Below are 21,212 nucleotides of genomic sequence, written 5' to 3'. Positions count from 1 at the left end.
TGCTTGTTCTCACATAACACCTGCTTGGAGGAATAACAAAACAGGTAAGGCTTTTTTGACCCAACACGAGCCACAAACTCTTTCACAATTTGTACAAAAACCAGTGAAAGGAGGGACTTTTTTTCTGCCAGGCCCCCAAAGGTCAAGTTTCCTTCCCCTTCCCCAATATTGTACTTCTGAAAAGCCTAATTGGGACCTTCGAGAATCCCAGGTGACCATACACTGTTTGTGCCCTGTCACTAATTGAAAGCCAACAAAATGAGGCCTCAGAAAAAGTTGGTCTTAATAGAAGGAACCAATCACCTTCTTTTCCCCATCTGTCTTCTTTATTTCCTCTCCATTATGCCTTTTTCTTCCAAAGGAATGAAATAACAGAGAGATCAATAGATATTCTGTCTCATTGCCTCATTCACTCACTCCCACACAAATACACTGTTTAATTTCCACTTGGGTGTAGTTCTGAAAGAAAAGAAATTCACTTGGCCTTTCCCTGTCCCACCCATCAGGAATAATTAATCAAAAGTAATTTTCACCCCTATAAAATAACTGTGTGCAAACCTGAGTGTTTATCTTTTGCAGATCATACTGTGAGAGTCCAATGATGACAGAGTGGCAATTGCACCATATATGCCTGTGTGATGTCTTGCTATGTTAGAATGAAACTGTTGCTCAAAGGGGTTAAAATTTGACCAGAAATGCAAGTGAATATGTTATGAAAATGTATGCATTTTGCAAAATGCAAATGTAGCAAGAAGACTACACTATGCCTTGTGAATTTTGATAGCGAGTCTAATCTTGTTTATGGGATGCAAGAAACAAAATTCAAAAGTCTGTAGCCAAAGTTCACTCAAGCAGATACAGTTGTGTTGTAATATATTAATTTGGGGGCAACAAATCTTTTTCTATCAAAGCCTGTTTCCAAGGTTCCACGACATTGCACTCTGGTGTTATCAAGAAATAGAAGACAGAATGGAACTGTATAGATTAAGAGGTGACTTTGTGCATTTCCCAACAACTCCACATTAAATAGCAGTTGAGAAACTACTGGGAGAGTCTTTGCTAATCCAAATAGAACATTCTGGATTAGAAGAATCAAAGGCACTTTTATGTTACGCTCAGGGGTGTGTTCCAGCAGAGACTACTGCAGCTTTGCTCAGGGACGCGCCCCGTGTGCATGCATAGTACAACTAAAATTGTTCTGCGCATGCACAGAAGCAAAAAACAAGATGGTGGGGCCTACAGCACCGCTGGGAGAACCAGTTCAGGGGTGTGGCAGGCCTGGGTCGCTGCCGGTTCCAGCAACCCAGGCCACCAAGCTACTACTGGTTCAGCTGAACCGGTCCAAACTGGTAGAAACCCACCACTGATTACGCTTCTAATATTAATGGTACTTCCAAACATAAACCAATTAGGTTATTCCTTTGAAATGAAGAGTTGTCATTTTATATGGAAAAGGAAGGCTATCTAAACAGCCATGTTGATGTCTTTACTTTAAATTCATTATTCTAAGAAGGCCATAATTCAAAACATGAGAACAATAGTTTTCTTTCTCACTATTTTCCTTCATGTTTCTCTCAGGTATAGTACCCTTGGACACATACAATAGCTATTATTTAAGTTTACATACAGCAGATATGGAGAAACATAATCTCTCCATGAGTTTGTCTGATCAATTTCAGAATGAATAAGAGAATACTTAATTTCCTATCCAGACAATGTGGTGCTCAGACCCACAGCCTTGGCATCATTAACACTACATTCTGACTAACTGAGCCAGACAGCCTAGCTGGCCATTGAGCTAGCTGGCCAGCTGCCATCATTATGGCCACTTGCTAACAAGTAAACATTATTTGCTAGCAAAATACCCATTATGTTGGCAATAGGCCACAATCGAGTTTAAAAAAAACAGTGCCTTTAATATGACACACTTAAGCCTCTTCCTAGCTCTTCCCATTTCAGTATTAATATGGGTGATTGACTTTTGAACTTCCCTTGGTTTTGTTGCTGGTAGAATAGTGTACTTCCATAGATGCTTCGATTACTAATAGCCATGGGGTGGGTTCCGGCTTCTGTTACTGCCGGTTTGCTCAGGGATGTGTTTTACGTGCGCAAGCACAGTAGTAAAAAAAATGCTTTTGTGCATGCGCAGAAGCAAAAAAACAAGATGGCACCACCTACAGCACCACCGATAGAACTGGTTCAGGGATGTGGCCGGCCAAGTTACTACCCACTCAGCCGAACTAGTCCGAACCGGTAGGAACCCACCTCTGCAATAGCCCCAGTGCAGAACACTATATCAGGGCTGCAGCCATGCTGACTCCACTTCAGCATTATGAGTGGCAGGTTTCATCTGCCACTCAATTCTGTCCTAGCTGGTTATATTCAAGGCAGATCAACAATTGGTGTAATGAGGTGCTAACTGACACTTGCAGAGGGAGTACTAGAAAATTTAAAGCTGCTTAGAATTGAGGCTGACTGTCTGATCTCAGCAGAACAAGAGGAGCCACCAGGAACTAACAGGAATTCTATAGTCAAAAGGAAAGTGGTGACGCAAACCATCTCCTGGTCTTTACAACAATTCTGGTAGAGGAAGGAAATTAACAATATCAAGCTAATTTGTACTGACTGTACATGAGTGGAATAAAAACACTGATGGTGGGGATTTGAATTATGTATTATAGATAGGCAACTCTGTGCCACTGATTATAGTGATCATAACGATGATTTTACTCCATCTATCTAGCATGTATTAATTGCTGGCCTGAGGCTGTCTTTGGTCAACTCAAGGCAGCAAACATATATAATGTTCCTACCTCCTATTTTCCTCATAACAATAACCCTGTGAGATGTATTGGGCTAAGAGAGAGTGACTGGCACAAAATCACCCAGTCAGCTTTAATGTCTAAAACTGGACTAGAGCTCAGTCTCCTGGTCCCTAGACCAGAACTTTAACCAGTTAAGGTTAATTGGCAAGAAAATCAGGATATACAAAAAGACAGCAACATGGTGTATAAATCATTTGTGGAACTCACCGCCATAAGATACAGCAATCGCCATTGGCACCAAAAGCAAAATAAGAAGAAGTCACAGTTACCAGTTGTCACTACTGGAGCATGTTGTTTATGTTCTTCTAAATACATCCCTGGGAAGAAGCAGTAGAAGAAACAAGACATTCGTGGAAAGTAGAAGAAAGCTTTATTGAGCATGTATCATATTGTGGCAGTTGCTGGCCAGGGGATTTGAGGACTTAGGAAGAAGATATTGGATGTGTGCAGAGAGAGTGATAATTTCCGTTAGGTAGCCTATTAGAGTTGGCCATGTCTTACAGCTGTCAAGTGTGGTGCGCAGAAGTAGATTGGGGTTATTGCCAACTAGTAGTTAGGCTGGGATATTATTGCATGGTTGGTAAGATTACATACATACATACATACATACATACATACATACATACATACTCTGGGAGAATGATGGCAGGATGTAGGGGAAGATCAATTATGGAAATAGGGCAGGCAGTGACATCTTGGTTGTGGCAGGCAGAGAAAAATAAGACTAGCATCTAGGTGTGGGTTGACTGTAAGGAAAGTGGTGTTTATGCTTAAAACCAAATCCATCTTCCATCCTCCAGCATTCAGATCCAAAGCCACAGTAGGCCTGGCTTCTAGCTGCTGATATTAGCACTGTCCTCAAGATTGTCCTCATCTATGTTCTTATTCTAGTTGGCATACTCAATTTGGCATGTATCATGCCAAAGGAAGGTTTTCCTCTCTCAGACATGGGCCGACTTGAGTTTCAAGAGTGAGCTCAGCCATGAATTCACGGCATTGGGACAGAATAGATGCTGTTAGCTAGGAAGGCTTAATGGCTTGCAGAGGCACTCCATGGCAAGTAACTTGATATGAGAATGTAAAGTGCCAAGGAGGGAAATCCTTTGATTCCCACCTAACCAGAGAGAGCTGAAACATTCTCAACTACTCTGGGTCTGTCAAATTTTATGAGGAATGTGAATAAAGGATGGGGAACAGAGCATTATTGCATTTCTAAACTGCTCAATAATCAAAGTGAAGAAAATATGTCAGTTTAGTTTAAGTTAGGAATTATATTTTATATGTATTATTCATGACCATTAAACCCATTCCTTGTTGATGCAAGGATGCACAACAGTTGTACCTTGAGTATGTGGCCCACTTGCCCTACAAAGGAAAATGAAGAATAGCAATAGCACTTAGATTTATATACTGCTTCACAGTGTTTTACTGACCGCTTTAGTGGTTTATAGAATCAGCATATTGGCCCCAACATTCTGGGTCCTCCTTTGACCCAACCTCAGAAGGCTGAGTCAACCGTGAGCCATTGAGAATCAAACTGTCAAACTACTGGCAGTCAGCAGAATTAGCCTTCAATACTGCATTCTAACCACTGTGCCACCACAGCTCTGTGTATTATCACCAGAGTTACATGTTGTTCTTACTTATCTGGAGACTCATGGCACAGTGTAAATTTTGTTTATCTACTGTGTACTTACATATTAATCCATACATTCTGGTGTATCCACAGTGGGACTTTGATTGCATAGCCATTGCTCCCATCTTTTCGTTTTTAACATCCATCTCTGGGCATGAGCTGTGATGGTGCAGTTGTTAGAATGCAGTACTGCAGGCTACTTCTGCTGACTGCCGGCTGGCAGCAGTTTGGCAGTTCAAGTCTCATGGGCTCAAAGTTGACTCAGCCTTCCGTCCTTCCAAGATCAGTACAATGAAGACCCAGATTGTTTGGGGCAATCTGCTGAACACTGTAAACTGCTTAGAGAGGGCTATAAAGCACTGTGAAGCAGTGTATAAGTCTGAGTGCTATTCCTATTCCTGCATAAGTAACTACTTAACTCAAAGATTAGCTGCCCAGACAGGAAGCCCACTGTGCAAAGTACTTTGTACTGTATAATGGCTTTAAAATGTACTCTATCTCCACTTTTATAACTTCAAACTTCATACTCAGATTGATTCTCTTCTCAAAACTCCTGATATTTCCCATCAGAGTGCTGCCACCACATCAAGTTCATATTATGAAAACAAGAGTTCTTATTTTGAAAACTTCTTAACTGTTCTGAGAATCCTCCTTTGCCAAGTCCTTTTTAAAACCTCTAGATGAGATGAGTGACACATAAATGTAGTAAACAAACAAATGTCTCTGTTATAAATATTTTTCCACATGTTCCACAAATTTAATTCTTCTAGAAGAAGAATTATTACTTTGACCTGCTTTGAATTGGTTGTGTATATTTCATCTTTCATAGATCTCTAGTTAAACCTTCAAATACTTGTAAGAATCAAGCAGCTACAAATCAATACATACAGTGATATTCACTACATAGTGCTTTGGTTAACAACAGCAGTCCCAACCCAACTTCTACTTAAAAACTTTTCATGAAAAAGAGCTTACCAACTTCTAAAGCAAACTGATCCACTATCAAACAGGTATCATCAGGAAGCTTTTCCAAATATTTACGTTTGTGTTGTGTAAACAAAGCAACAAAAATGTACGTTGCCTCTTTCAAGTACATGTTAATTCTTCAAATATTTAGAAACAGCTCTCTGATTGTCATATAATAAAGATTGAGATGATATTCATAGGTCATAGAAGATACAGAAAACTTTTTTAAATATTAAGACCATTGGTCCATTTAAATCAATATTGCCTGCACTAATTGGAATTACTCTTTCACATTTTAGGCAAAAAAAGAAAAATGGCACCATTCTGGATGAGAAGCAGCATGGAAGAACAGGTGAAAATTCTTTGAAGTGAGACTTGGCTGAGGTTGATAGAATCCTAAGAGGCTGAATCTAGTTCTATGCCACTTCCTGCCACTACATAAACCCAGGCCTCTGAAACTGACTGAACCAACAGGGGGCAACCAACTCTGTTCACAAATAACTATCACACAGATGGTTTCTATTAACAATGGTTGGCTGGAGAAAGGCTGTAGGATGAGTTGGGGGGGTTGCCCTCTGGCCTGCTTTCAGCCACCGTCTTCACCCTTTCAGGCTGGGAAGCATGCAGCGGCTGCTATTCAGAGACAACACTTGAGCCTCTCCCAGGTGTCTTCATTTTACTTAGGCTTGCAGATCAAGTCTCCTCTGACATGTCTCAGCTGGCCCGCCTCACCAGACATGCCAATCAATTAACAAAGGGAGTGTTTCTTTGTATTCTTCCCAGACCGGAACCATTTTAGCCTGCTGTGGTTTTTCTTTGTCCAAGAGGATTCCAGTCAATTATACTGCATTTTCCAAGATGATTTATATGACATAAGATGATTCTGTAATACAAAGAATGATGCAGCATAATAGGAACATAGAAAGCTGCCTTAGACCAAGTTCAGTAGCATTTGCACTGATTGGCAAGAGCTCTCCAAGGTTTCCGACTAGACGTTTTCCCAGCCTTTCCTGTAGCTGTTGTAGATTAAGTCTGGATTTTTCTCAAGCAAAGTATGGGCTCTACCAAATAGAGGTCTTCGTAAAGAAAGGAACCGGTTTCTTTCTTTCAGATGCATTTGTTTCTTATTAGATTCCAATATATTTTTCTGCCTATAATTAATGCTTCTTAGTTTATTTATTTGAATATCTTTAACAGCTAACCCAGTGCTAAAACCACAGTCTGTGTGTCAGGCCTGCAGCCTTATTCCTTTTGGATCTTTGGCCCATCACACTTTCTGTTATTCTGCTATGCCTTTTCTATTATGGGAAAATGGGAGGGAGGATTGTACAGAGTCAGATGCTATGTAGTAAAAAAAAATCCTTCGAGAAAGCCAAGGTCATCCTTTCTCTCTGCACCTCTGCACCTGACTGGAACTGGATGGGTGGAAGCTGCCAGCATGGCAGTAGAAGATTGGACCATGTGATGGGTTTGTGGGTTTGGGGCAAGATCTTGAACTTTCAACTGGGTGGGAAAGCTTTCAGATTTGGGTTTTCCCAGATGTGCCAACATGGCTCTCTTAATAAATTGGAACTTTAAGAAATACTTTGCCTTGGACTCTGATTTAATTTTGGATGCTATTTGTAATCCTGACACTATGTATATAATATGCAAGTTCAGCTTAAACAACAAACTTAATAAATATCATTTGCATGTCTGCTATCCTGTTCTTCTTAAGGTTTTCTAAGTACCCAAGGATATAGCAAAATCAAAGTGAATCTCCTTAAGAATTTTCTTTTTTAATGCTGGTGACATCACAGAAAAGACCATGTTCTTTATTTTAGTTGTTTATAATAAAATACATAGCAACAACTCTTTCAGCTATGGAAGTCCTTACATATATTGTCTGATTCTGACTCTTGCAACAATCCTGTAAGGCAGGTTTGTGCAATTTTTTTGGTTCAACGACCAAGATTGATTTCTATTTGACATTTTGGGGGAAACAGACTTGTTAGGTCAATAATTGGCATAGAATGAACAAGCTGGGTGACAGAAGTACAAAATATTTAATTTACTGAATTATAATTTAACATTTAATTTAACTTAATTTGGAGGTACTTTATTAAATTAACATGATATTTTTCTATATGTTTAATAATATTCACATTCAAATGTGAATATTTGCAGATGACACCAAGATAGCAGGAATAGCTAACACTCCAGAAGATAGACATAAGATACAGAAGGATCTTGACAAACTTGAACATTGGACACTAGCTAATAAAATGAAATTCAATGGTGAAAAGAGTAAGGTTCTATATTTAGGCAAGAAAAACAAAATGCACATGTACAGTATAGATGGTACCTTGCTCAATAGTAGTAACTGTGGAAGAGATCTTGGAGTTCTAGTGGACAACCATTTAAATATGAGCCAGCAGTGTGCAGCAGCTACCAAAAAGCCAACACAGTTCTAGGCTGCATAAACAGAGGGATAGAATCAAGATCACGTGAAGTGTTAATACTTTATAATGCCTTGGTAAGGCCACACTTGGAATACTACATTCAGTTTTGGTCGCCATGATATAAAAAAGACGTGGAGACTCTAGAAAGAGTGCAGAGAAGAGCAGCAAAAATGATTAGGAGACTAGAGACTAAAACATATGAAGAACGGTTGCAGGAACTGGGAATGTCTAGTTTAATGAAAAGAAGGACCAGGGGAGACATGATAGCAATGTTCCAATATCTCAGGAGTTGCCCCAAAGAGGAGGAAGTCAAACTATTCTTCAAGGCACCTGAGGGTAGAACAAGAAGCAATGGGTGGAAACTAATCAAGGAGAGAAGCAACTTAGAACTGAGGAGAAATTTCCTGACAGTTAGAACAATTAATCAGTGGAACAGCTTGACTCCAGAAGTTGTGAATTCCCCAACACTGGAAGTCTTTAAGAAGATGTTGGATAACCATTTGTCTGAAATGGTATAGGGTTTCCTGCCTAGGCAGGGGGTTGGACTAGAAGACCTCCAAGGTCCCTTCCAACTCTGCTATTGTATTATTGTATAAATTATCTTTAATAGCAAGTTTTTAATGGTCATATAGCAAAACTGGCCATATGCTAACATTTCAGCAGCCACATCCAGCCCTGAAACCCCAGGTTTGTCTACCCTCATAAGATAGATCTGTATTCTTATCTATTCTCAGGGTTCCAAGTAACAGCCCCATAGAAAGCAGAAGTCAGAGGCAAGTAGATTCCTGAAAGAACAGCTTTATTGGAGATATCATATTGGCACAAACTGCTGAAAACCGACTCTGAAAGTTCCTGCGGCTTTCACCTAATTAAAAAGTGAAAGTTCCCCCTTCTCCCAAACAATCAGTCACATTGTCCAATCAAGGTGCTGGCAGGTTGCCTGGTTACTTCACCCCTCCTTCTCCATCCACCTGTTGGAATGTCCTTGGTTCCCACAGGAAACTATTTTGTTTTGGATACAAAACCCCCATCTAAATATGCTCCCTATCCCTTCTTCGCATTGTGGCAAACCTGAAGCCTCCAAAATGGCCCTAGCCAGGTACGCTTCAGAGTTGACATCTGTTATAGTGCAATGGAGGACTGAGACTGAAAGAGTATGGATACCAGATTCATGAGCAGAAATGAGATTTTAATTGGAACATAGGGGGCATTACAACGTGAGCCCCAACTATCCTTGAATGGAAGCTCCTTACTGATGTTTCCTTTCCATTATGCTTTGTCCTTTCTCTCACCCCGCAGAGACAAATTGCAGCAACGAATGGTATTGAAGACCCAATTGTATTTCAGTCTGGTGGCACAACTACATCTTCAGTGCTGCCAGTAAAAAGACTTCAGTCCATCTGACAAAAGTCAGGAGAAAGGCAGTGCGTAAAGGTGTCTTATCTCCTTAAATTATGAAAGGTGTCTTATCTCCTTTAATTATGTTATAATTGCATGGTCCCAAATTATGCTGTAATTGCATAATCCCAAATTATGCTATAATTGCATAATCCCAAATTGAACATGGAGTTCATTTACTATAGTGTTGAGATTTTTCACAGCATTGTTAGTTTATCATTTTCTTAAGGCTGATTTCATACAAATTCATGAAACAAAGAAAATAAAATGCACGTACAGAAATAGACACACCTTAGTGAAACCAAGAAGCATTTCCATATTTAATAATTCGAGTTTGGAGCCAAGTCATATCAAAGAGCAAAATATTCAATATTGTTAATTCAGTTTTGCAAAATATATTCTTAATTTAAAAATGATTTTGCTCCGAGTATAGTGTAGTAATAAAGCAGTTATTGACCAGCTCTTATTGATTGTGCAGCCCCCGGGCAAAGAACACTGACCTTGCTCACTCTCTTATTGCTTACACTTTCCCTGGCCTTCTTCATCTATGCCCGCTCAATAATATTATTATGAATGTATATTTTTAGCAAAAACTCTCTGTTACGAGGTTAAGGCTTCCTAGTGATTTTCCTTTTCTTTTTGTCATTTTCTGTAGTCAAGAGCAAAACTACTGGAAAAAGGTTACTGGACCATGGCACAGAGTCTATAAGCAGAATCCAGCCATTTCAGCAGAATCCAGAGGACTTTTAATTTCAACACAGCTGCAAGGAATGAAGGAAGGACAGAATTCTTGTTACCTTTACTTGAATTTCATTCCTTCCTTGCCATCACTCCCAATAAATTAATGTTTTCTTAAACACCTCTACCCATTTTCTTTTATTGTCCCTTGTACTTGGAACTACTTCCAGGAGTACCAAGGACTGGATGATGATGATGATGATGATGATGATGATGATGATGATGATGATGATGATGATGATGATATTATGATTGATTGATTGATTGATTGATTGAAGATTGGTTGGTTTCATCATCCTTTGATGATGAAAAGAGCCAAGGTAGCGCAGTGGTTAAATGCAGCACTGCAGGCTACTGCTAGATCAGCAGTTCAGCGGTTCAAATCTCACCGGCTCAGGGTTGACTCAGCCTTCCATCCTTCCGAGGTGGGTAAAATGAGGACCCAGATTGTTGGGGGCAATATGCTGACTCTCTGTAAACCGCTTAGAGAGGGCTGAAAGCCCTATGAAGCGGTATATAAGTCTACTGCTATTGCTATCCTTTGCTACTATTATAGGTTAGGTTTAGGTTAGGTTAGGTTTATTGGTTTTGTATGCCGCCCACTCCCGAAGGACTCCGGGCGGCTCACAATAAACAGGGGAGGGAATAAATAAGACAATACAAACAATTTTAAAATCCACAACAGTCACAATTAAGACAGGGCTGGGTGCTTTAACAGCCCCCAGCCAGCCGGAACAGCCAGGACTTAGTAGCTTTACAGAAGGCCGGGAGGGTAGTAAGGGTCCGGATCTCCACGGGGAGCTCGTTCCAGAGGGCCGGAGCAGCAACAGAGAAGGCTCTCCCCCGGGGGGTCGCCAGCCGGCATTGGCTGGCAGATGGAACCCAGAGAAGGCCAAGCCTGTGCAATAGGACCTTTCAGTGCCTGGCAAGGCCAAACCAAGAGGTAGACAGTGAGCGTCCAGGAAAGGGAGAAATCATTGGAAATCTACTTCTTCCTTGAAGGATATTTGGGGGGCAAAGGCCAAGGGAGACATCTCTGCCATGACCATTCACTTGTCTATCCACAAATTACTTTGGTAATTTTCTGTCCACTATTTACTTTTCCCACAGTTTTCTGCACTGGTGCTAAATTTTAAGCACTAAATCATCACGGGGAAGTTAAAATAAAAGGTGGTTTACCAGGAATGTCACTGACACCATAAATCTCCATTTTTTTTAAAAAAAATCCAAATGTCATTGGTCCTGCCAGAGTATTTGGCACCAGCAACTGCATGATCTATAGGACTGATACATCAAAGACTATTATAGACCTGTTTTCAACTACTTTCTTATTTGCTGCATTCTCCTGTGGTTATTTGTGGTATTTAATATGGCTAGAAATGCATTCTTGCTAACAAACTTCTTTTCAGGTATCCCTCCAACGTAAGGTCTGTGCAATATCTTGCAAAATACAATGCATTGGTATTTACTAGTTTCAGTATCATCTAGTGTTTTGTATGGAAAGCCATAACAATTGCGGAATTCTCATAGATGATTTTGCATGAGTTCTTCTCTAATGATAGTGTATTGCATTGTTATTTCTGGCCACTAAAGGATTATGGCTGATACTGCTTGTTGAATAAATACAGTGTTAGATCTGATTGCATCTCTTGAGTAGCAGAATCTGTAATAAGTCGCAATGTCTTCAAAATTAAGATATGTGCAAGATGACATCACCATGCAAACTCTTCAATTATTTGCATCATAAGTTCTGATGTCATCAAGATACAGCATTATTTCCCCTTTTCCGCTCCATGATTGCTCTTGCTTTTGAGTCCTGTCTTTTGTTGTGTCTTCAGCTGGCTGAAGATAAAAGCTTGTATGTGTTTAGCAGACATTTTAATCCTCCCTTTCTGGCTCACTCTCAGAGCTCTTACAGACAATCAGCCTTTCTGTCTCCCAACTCTTCTGAAACCAGTTTAAAATGCATCTGTGATTAATCTGAGTGGTTTTTATTATTTTTAGATCTTTTCAGACATCAGGAGTCTTGAGCACACTTTAAAGTTTGCAAGCCTAGAGCTTAGACAGGACTGCCAACCAATCAGTGTTCACTCAATGTCTCATAAGTAACTGCAGTGAGAGCTCACAGTGTCCATTCATATAGCACAGAGAACTAACAACCAATCAAAGCTAACCCGCTGGCCAATCACTGAGTATCTTGTCCCATTCCATAGATCTCTGGCTAAATTCACAACTATTCACTTTTTTCACAAAAATAAGATTGGTAATATTCCCTCATTTTCTGAACACATTTCCATTCTCTTTCCAATTCTAATCCTGGTATGCTTTTAGCATTTAATTAATTAACCATGATAACACATGGTTATCATGACACAGATAACCATTATAATACAGACCATTCCTTCAAGACAACAAAACATTATAATTTCTGAACAGTATTTCTCTTTCCAGTGATATTATATCTGTGGCTTAGGGATATATCAAAATTGTTCACCACTACAAACCTGTGGTTACAATAATGTGTAATAATGGTGGGACTAATCTGGCCTTATTATGCCTTTATCTAGAACACATTTAAATCATTTCCTAAACAAAAATGGAGAGACAATGCTGAAACGGTAGCCTGAAGACCAAGCCACCGGGTCAATTTAAATCTGTGGCTTTAACTCGTGACCCAAGATATTTATCAGAGACCATAATAGCAAGTGAAAACATTTTTTTTTTACTGCCGGTGAGAAAAGGTATGCTCCACATACTATTTCAGAACTAATGTAGATATTATTCTAGGTGAGTGTTAGATAAATATGGGAACAAAACTTTGATTATTCAAGATTGCATGTACAATAATGAGAGATAATTATTTAACAGTTTCTCTTATGTACAAACAAAGTCTGCTTACAGCAATCTAGAGTCGTGGTTGTGCACAATGACAAGTCTTATTTCATTTGTCTGAGGTTTGTCCACTTTTAGATGACTTTGCCCACACCCAAATGAATCTGGAAAGCACAAAGAGTTTCCTCAATAAACAAATTGTGCTTGCTTGTTTGCTTGCACTCTGTCTCTCCTAGTGTGAAGCTGAAGTCGTAGCTCTAAAACCACAGTGATTCCCCTCTTCCCTAAACTATTCTGGTGAGGATTAAAAGAAAGCCTTTTAAATGACACTTGAAAGACTGCATCCAATTCATCATGGAGGACCATTTCACCTATCATGTTCTCAAAATCCATCTCTTCTGAGCTGTGATTTCAGACAGATTTGTTAATTACTTTTGGAGGTGGAACTTCTTTAAGTGAGTGATAAATAAGAATTTTGGGGCCAGGATGAGTTTAACTTAAGGGCAAGGTAGCCTATGTCTTTGAATATTGGGTATGTTTTTGTTATGATTCCTTTTGTAATTTGAGCCCTATGTAAATTTTTAAGTGGTAGTTTGTGGTATTTTCAAGTTTCTTTCGCCAGTTATTCTATAGTTGCCAAACTTGAATTGGATGAAAGTGATCAAACTATAAAGATTTCTTTGGAAGAAATAATCTAAGAGCTAAGAATCACAGAGACGAAAATAGCAAACAGGAAATAGGATTTATTTAGCTGCGTGCATATCGGGGTGGGTTGCTGCCGGTTTTACTACTGGTTCGCAACCCGCATGCATGTGCGCTGTTTAATGTAAATTGTTATTTGTGCATGCACAGAACAATGTACAATGAGCTGCGCACATGCAGTCACTATAAACCAAAATGGTGGTGGCCCAGCGGCGGCAAGGGAACTTGTTCAGGGGCATGGCAGGCCTGAGTCACTGCCGGTTCAGTGACCCAGGCCTGAATTCCACTACTGGTTCAGCTGAAGTGGGCCAAACCAGGAGCAACCCACCTCTGGTGTGTATGTATGTATGGAAATTTATATGGCCTCCGAACTCACTCTGGATGACTGTGGCTTACAAGGATAAAACCCCAATAGAAAAACCAATCACCCTCCACCTGCCTGGAGATAACAAGCCACTTGATGGGTTCCATATCAGTGGGCCCTCAGGCCCATTGGCAGAACCATGTCTTCAGGCCCTTAAGAAAGAGTGTCAAAGTGGGAGGGGGATAACTTATCTCTGCAGAGGTGGTGTTCCACAAGGAGAGAACCATCATGAAAAAAGCCTTTCTTCTTGGTCCCACTAGATCAGGGATACCAAACTGGTGGCCCACAGGCTGGATGTGTCACATGCAGGCCACACCCACCCCAGGGAAAAACATTGTGATACGTCAAGTGACAGCAAAGTGATGCCACAAGTTTGATACCCGTGCACTAGATAGACCTCCTTAGGAGAGGGGATCTATAGCATATTGTGTCACTTATGGTCTGACATATACAGCTGGGATGATTTCACTCAGTGGCTTCATGTAACTGTTAAATAGAAGCGGAGAAAGTACTGAGCCCAACAGGCCCTTGCAAAGCCTACCTTGCAAAGCCTGCCTTGCAAAGGGACAAGGGTCATGCCTCTCACTTCTTGTCAGCACTGACTGTGAGCAATCAGAGAGGAAGAAAATGAACCAACAAAAACAATGATTCCCCCCATTCTCAACTCCCAAAGTCACAACAGAAGGATGCCATGGTCAATGAACATGCTCTGACATTTAAAAGCAGCAGCCTAAAACCTAGACCACCATAGACCTGTGACCAGGTAAATGAAGGGGGTGCAAGAGAGCAGAACATGTTCTGAGACCAATGCTAAATACTGAGATGGTGTTCCCATGAGTGTCCTCCTCCTTGCCTCCTGCCATTTTCTGTTACCCAACACCACTGAAATACACTTCCCTGATTGTTTTCCTCACCAGTCCTTTCATTCCCCATCCTAATATTCTTTTATTCTATCTAAAAGGAGAACCTCCTGCAAACTGTCAAGAGGAGGTTGTCCAGCAGTTTCAATCCACCACCCCTATCCTCACTTCAGAAGAGAGGTCACATCCGACATCCCCTTATCCCCCAACACACTCACTCTCCATCCACTCAACAAACAGCACCCTGCCCAGTTGCTCTCACTCACCAAGCAAGGAGGCATTTTCCACACCCCCAACTCTCAACCAGGGGAAAGCGACAACCATATACTCACCTCATTCTTACCCAACTTTTACTATTACAGAATATGTGGAGGGGGGGAGCTAGGAAAGTTTTTTGTTTTAGTTTGTTACACACATGATGTACAATTTGTTAAAGACTAATTATAAAATAAGCAAATCAAGAACTCCAGGGCTTGTTTTTGAATAAAACTGCACCACGGGGTTTTAAACCTCTAAGGAACAATGTTGTGCAAAAGCAAATGAGCTCTGATACAAACTTTCTTCTTTCTGTAGACCTTGACCTAGGGACAAAATGATCCAAATATTTGAAAGAAAATGCAGATGTATATATTTCTTTTTATCCTGCACTCTACCCTTTCCCAAACTAATATTCCTTTTTCTACTCTCATGTTTTCAAAAAAAAAAAAAAGGAAGAAAGGCATCCTTTTAAGTTGATCATTTTACTGTTTTAACAAGGGAAAGGATGGATGATTCAATTCCAGTGGTTTGATTGTCATAGAATCATGACAATGGAAGGTACTTTGAAGACCATCTACTGCAACCAATATTCTATGAAGTGTTTTTAATGCTGGTGGATGCACAGTGGTAAAACAAAATGGGCTGAACAAGGTTAAAAGTCAATGTAAGGCCACATTTCCATACTACAATTTAGGATTCTAATTTTGAGAACTAGTTTATAAGCAGAAATCTTTCCAATTTTTGAACATTTAATTGATGTAAGATAATATACAATAGAACTTGATCTGTTGTCAACAGATCTAGAAAAGACATACAGTAGTAAACCTGTTCTGAGCATAGAAACAGGAGGCTAATATGACATGTCGCACGGCACATAGTTGGAAGCAAAACAGTTCTTCCTTATTCAGTACAACCATTCTCATTTGGAACAGAGAAATCTCACTTAGTGTCTCTAGCAGGGAGTGACTGTAGCAATTATACCAGATGGAGATGTCCAACAGTGTTAGCTATCTCTGGCAGAGAATGATTTGAATTATACAAGGCTTGAGCACTGAATCAGTTTGAGAAACCTAGCAGGTGCTGTAGAGGACTTTTGAGCACCAAAGGAGCCAGAATATGATGAAATGGGCCAGAATCAAATCAAAACAAGAAGAGGTGTTTAAGACCAGCAGACACTAGTAAATAACTAATGCATTGTTAAAATCAGCCAAAGCCTCCTAGGTTTAAGCTATTTTGTCTATAAATGCCACAAATAATGTAAAACCAGGACGTTTGGACCAATGGTGGGCTTCAAAAATTGTTAGAACCTCTTCTGTAGGTATGGCCTGCTTTGTGGTAGTGGCTTGCCGACCATGTGACTGGGTGGGAGTGACCAACTTGTAAAATGTGGTGAAACAACGCTCTTGCTTAGCAACCAAAATATTGTCTCAGAAACTCTGGCATTGAAGTGTGCAAGTCTTAAAGCTGTCAAGTTGCAAGACCCTTGCACCCCTAACCCTTTAGAAAAAAACCCAGGGGTGTTCAAACTTGACAGCTTTAAGACTTGTGGACTTCAACTCCCAGAATTCCTCCTCTCACTCTTAATCTTGATGATGTGTGGATGGGTGGGGGGAGGGAGCTGGAACCGGTTCTAAACAGAACTGTAGATTTGTAGAACAATAGTAATAGCAATAGCAGTTAGACTTATATACCGCTTCATAGGGCTTTCAGCCCTCTCTAAGCGGTTTACAGAGTCAGCATATCACCCCCACAGTCTGGGTCCTCATTTCACCCACCTCGGAAGGATGGAAGGCTGAGTCAACCTTGAGCCGGTGAGATTTGAACAGCCGAACTGCAACTAGCAGTCAGCTGAAGTGGCCTGCAGTACTGCACTCTAACCACTGTGCCACCTTGGCTCTATAGAAGAGGTTAGAATTGGCAGGAACCCACCCCTGGTTTGGACCCTAGCCTCCAATGGCATCACCATTGTGCCTTTAGAAACCTTGGTTTTTTTTCTTTGCATGAATCCCTCAGCCATAAAAGGATTCCCTACCTTTCCTCTTCCATTTCTGATCAGTTGACTAAGCACTCAAGAAAGATTGGGAATATGGTTTAGCTAGCATTCTCAATGCCAAAGAGTCATTTCATCAAAAGCCTGCAGCACAACAGAAGTACAGGTAAAGTGCTATAGTCTCATGGCTAGATGCCACATCTTACGACCACCCATAATCCCAATTATTTCACGAGTAGCTCACGGATTGTGCAAAGCCGTTCATTGGTAATGCACTAATCAGGACATATATCAGGATTTATGAACTCATCTCCGTAACACATAGCAATATACAAATCCAGTTGGCATTTGGAAATCCACATATTCCACATTTTGGAATGTTTGTATTTTTAATTCCATTTTGATTTTAATTTATTCATCTCATCTGTGTTCACCTTTTCTTCCTTTCCTTCTAAGGAGGCAGAAGCACACTTGTTGGAAAAGTCCCATTTGGAGTTACCAGTATATGTTTGTGAGTCTACGTATATTGGTTTGTTTGTTTTTTGATAAATTCTTTTAAAACCTGTTTTCTGTTTTCAGTGAGTAAGGGTAGAAATAGCCTTTAGCAGCTATGTCAGTTTAGTTCATATTATTATGTCCAGATGTGCCAGCTGCAACTGAGCATTATCTGTCTGATAGTGCTAAGCACTTTGCAGTAGGTCGCAGAGGTACAGCTTTCAACCAATAGATCTAATTGCAATCCTTTTATGTTCACGGTGATTGCAGGCTTTCCCTACATTGCAAACAAATAGTAATCAACTAAATCTGCTACTTCTAGGCAGGGATATTAAGCTATGAAATATTAACTATACTGTAATTATGGTTTTTAATTTTTTATTATTATTTTTGTTCCTGGAGGTGTGCATGTGTGGCTATGCATATGTGTATATGTACTGTTTTAATGACTATAGGATGGGGTTCATGACTGCTCAGCAACAAAGACAATCTTCCAGTTCTCTTTTGTGTAATGAAAAACCGTGTTTGTGCATGACATAGTTTATGTGGTCAAATGCAGTGTAAATACTGTGCACCTCTTCTGCTAGAGCAATACTGTATTAGCCACGTCTCCAATAATTTCCACCTCCAAATCTACATTTTTATGATACCATTATGCTAATACAAACCCAACGTATATCACACCCTGTGTCTAATCCACCCTGCAAATTAACCAATTTGTATTCCAGGGACTCTTAACAAGCATTCTCTCTCTTGCACAGAAATACACATATATACCATCATCCCCATAATATTCCTCAAATAAAGAAATACAAGAGGAAAGAATCCTAAATATTGTATGGAAAAGATACAGTAAATCTGAAAACAAATAAAAAGGGAAGATTCAAGGACAGAAGCAGCCCACCTGTAGGCAAATACAAAATGGGGCTTTTCAGATTGAAGATTTTGGATAATTTTCCGTTAAATATTCTCGGCACTAACATGTGCAGTGCATCACATCAATACGCAAGAAAGCTTGCACTTATATGTAAGTATCAAAAACAAAGGGAAGGTCCTACATGCTTTCTGAAGAACAAGGTGGCATCATAAAAAGTTCCACTAATCCTATAGAAGAATGTTCCCTGCCCTGTGGAATCTTTTTCCTCGCCAAAGATGAGGTAGGCCACCACTCTCCTGGTGTTCCTGAAAGGTATAAAAACGAGGTTCTTCTGCCTTGTTCAGGTGCACAAAGGAGCATACAGCCATGGGGTTGGTTAGTGCCCTGAAAGCCCTCACCCTTCCTTTTAATTAAATTTTAATATTGCTTCCCTCTTTTTAAATTTTATATACTATTTTTTTTATTTTTTGCTATTTTAATTGTACATCGCCGGAATAGCAATAGCAATAGCACTTAGACATATATATTGCTTCACAGTGCTTTATAGCCCTCTCTAAGTGGTTTACAGAGTCAGCCTATTGCCCCCAACAATCTGGGTTCTCATTTTACCCACTTCAGAAGGATGGAAGGCTGAGTCAAACTTGACCCTGGTGAGATTTGAATTGTCAAATTGCAGGCAGCCGGCAGGCAGCAGAAGTAGCTTGCAGTACTGCATTCTAACCACTGCGCCACTAGAATCCCTCTGTGAAGGAGATAAATGGTTTTAAAATTTGATAAATAAATAAACACTTAATTGTATGTGAACCATACAAATGCTCTGCAAGCAGAAGAAACTATTCCCCCATCCCCTCTAAGTATTTACATCTACACCTAAAGCAGTGGTGGATTCCTAACTGGTTTACTACCAGTTCGCTGAGAGACGGTGTTTTGCCCGCACACAAAAAATGGTCCATACCAGTAGGAACCCACCACTGACCTAAAGGAACACTCCATCAGTTCAGCAGCATCATTTTCAAGGAGGCTTTGTGCTTCAGTTCCTTATCCACATTAAATACTGGTAGTCCTTGATTAGTGATCAAAATTGGAACCAGTAACTCTGCAGCTAAGTGCTGTGGCCACCGAGCAAAATCGCATGATTGTGACTTATGGTTCTACTTCTGCTTTCTCTATTAAGTCTGCTTGTTGCAAGCCATTTGCAAAGTACCCAAATGATGGTAACGATACACTCCTGTAGTAATAAATGTAAGATGGGTCAAAAAGGTTGTGTTAGCAATGCCAGTGGAAGGGAAGCAAGGTGAAGAAGACAATTGAAGTCAGCTGGGGATGACACAGGTAAGCAGTGGAGCAGATTGTTACAACCTCTTCATTTGATCATGTTGTACAGGGCAGCCAAAAGGGCGGAGAAGACAGAAAGGATGTGAGTTGAAATGGAGGCAAGCAGGAGACACATCATATCATCAACTAATCTCTACAACAGGCTGGCAGATTTGCCATCACTAAGTGGTGCAGTCACATGATGTTTTGCTTAACAACTATTTTCACTTAACAATGGAATTTCTTATCCTAGTTAGAATCATTACAGAGTTACTGTAAAATCCACTTGTGATGCCCAGATACCTTACATGAGGATACATCCATACATTTTCAAGGCTCAGGTTTTGTCTGGTTGCATCATTAAGAGCTCTGTACAGTAAAGCCAAAATAAGGTATTAGACAAACAGAATAACAGAATAAGAGTTGGAAGGGACATTGAAGGCCTCCTAGCCCAACCCCTGGCTCAAGCAAGAAATGCTATACCTGGTGGTTGTTCAGTCTTTTTTTAAGCACCCACAACTTCTGAAGGCAACCTCTCCCACTGGTTAATTGTTCTCACTCTTAGGAAATTTCTCCTTAGTTCTAGGTTGCTTCTTTCCTGGATTAGTTTTCATCTGTTGTTTTTTGCCCTTTTTTGCTTTGAAAAATAGGTTGACACCCCTCTTCTTTGTGGCAGCCCCTCAAATATTGGAATGCTGCCATCATGTCACCCCCAGTCCTTCTTTTCAATAGACTAGACAAATTCCGCAACTGTTCTTTGTATGTTTTAGCTTCTAGCGCCCCAAACATCTTTGTTGTTATTTTTTCACTCTTTCCAGAATTTCAAAATCTTTTTATAATATGGTGACCAAAACTGGATGCAGTTTCTAAGTGTAATCTTATTAAAGCTTTATAAAGTGGTACTAATAGGTCCTATGACCTTGATTCTATCCCTCTGTTAAGGCAAAGTAGGATTGCTTTGGCTTTTTTGGCCGCTGCTGCACACTGCTGACTCATAGCCTTTTTCCCTGAAAATAAGACCTCCCCAGATAATAAGCCCAATCAGACTTTTGAGCGCATGTGCTAAAATAAGCCCTCCCCTGAAAATAGGCCCTCCCTGAAAATATTGCAACACAGCAGCAGCCATGAGGTGACCATGATCGCCGCCTCCTGCACCTCAAAAATAATAAGACCAAGTGCTTATTTCAGGGGTTAAAAGAAAATAAGACCCTGTCTTATTTTTGGGGAAACCAGTATTCAAGTGATTGTCCACTAGGAAATCAAGATCCATGTCACATTTCTATTGAGTCAGTAAATGTAAGATTTAATTTGTACCTGTACATTTGATTTTTCTCGCCTAAATATAAAACCTTACACTTAGAAACAAGTACAAAGAAAGCCAAAAAATTGCTCGTCTTTTTCTTTCCTATTACATTCATAAGACCTTCTGAGTATCTGTTCTATAGTAGCTCAAATCATTGTTTCTGAACTTGGGCAACTTCCAGAATTCTTATCTGTGACCATACTGGCAGAAGAA

Source organism: Thamnophis sirtalis, unplaced genomic scaffold (genome assembly GCF_051295495.1).
Source record: "Thamnophis sirtalis isolate CommonGarterSnake01/CBP01778 unplaced genomic scaffold, rThaSir2_p1.2 scaffold_6, whole genome shotgun sequence".
NCBI lineage: Eukaryota > Metazoa > Chordata > Lepidosauria > Squamata > Natricidae > Thamnophis > Thamnophis sirtalis.
Note: the sequence above shows the minus strand (reverse complement) of the source record.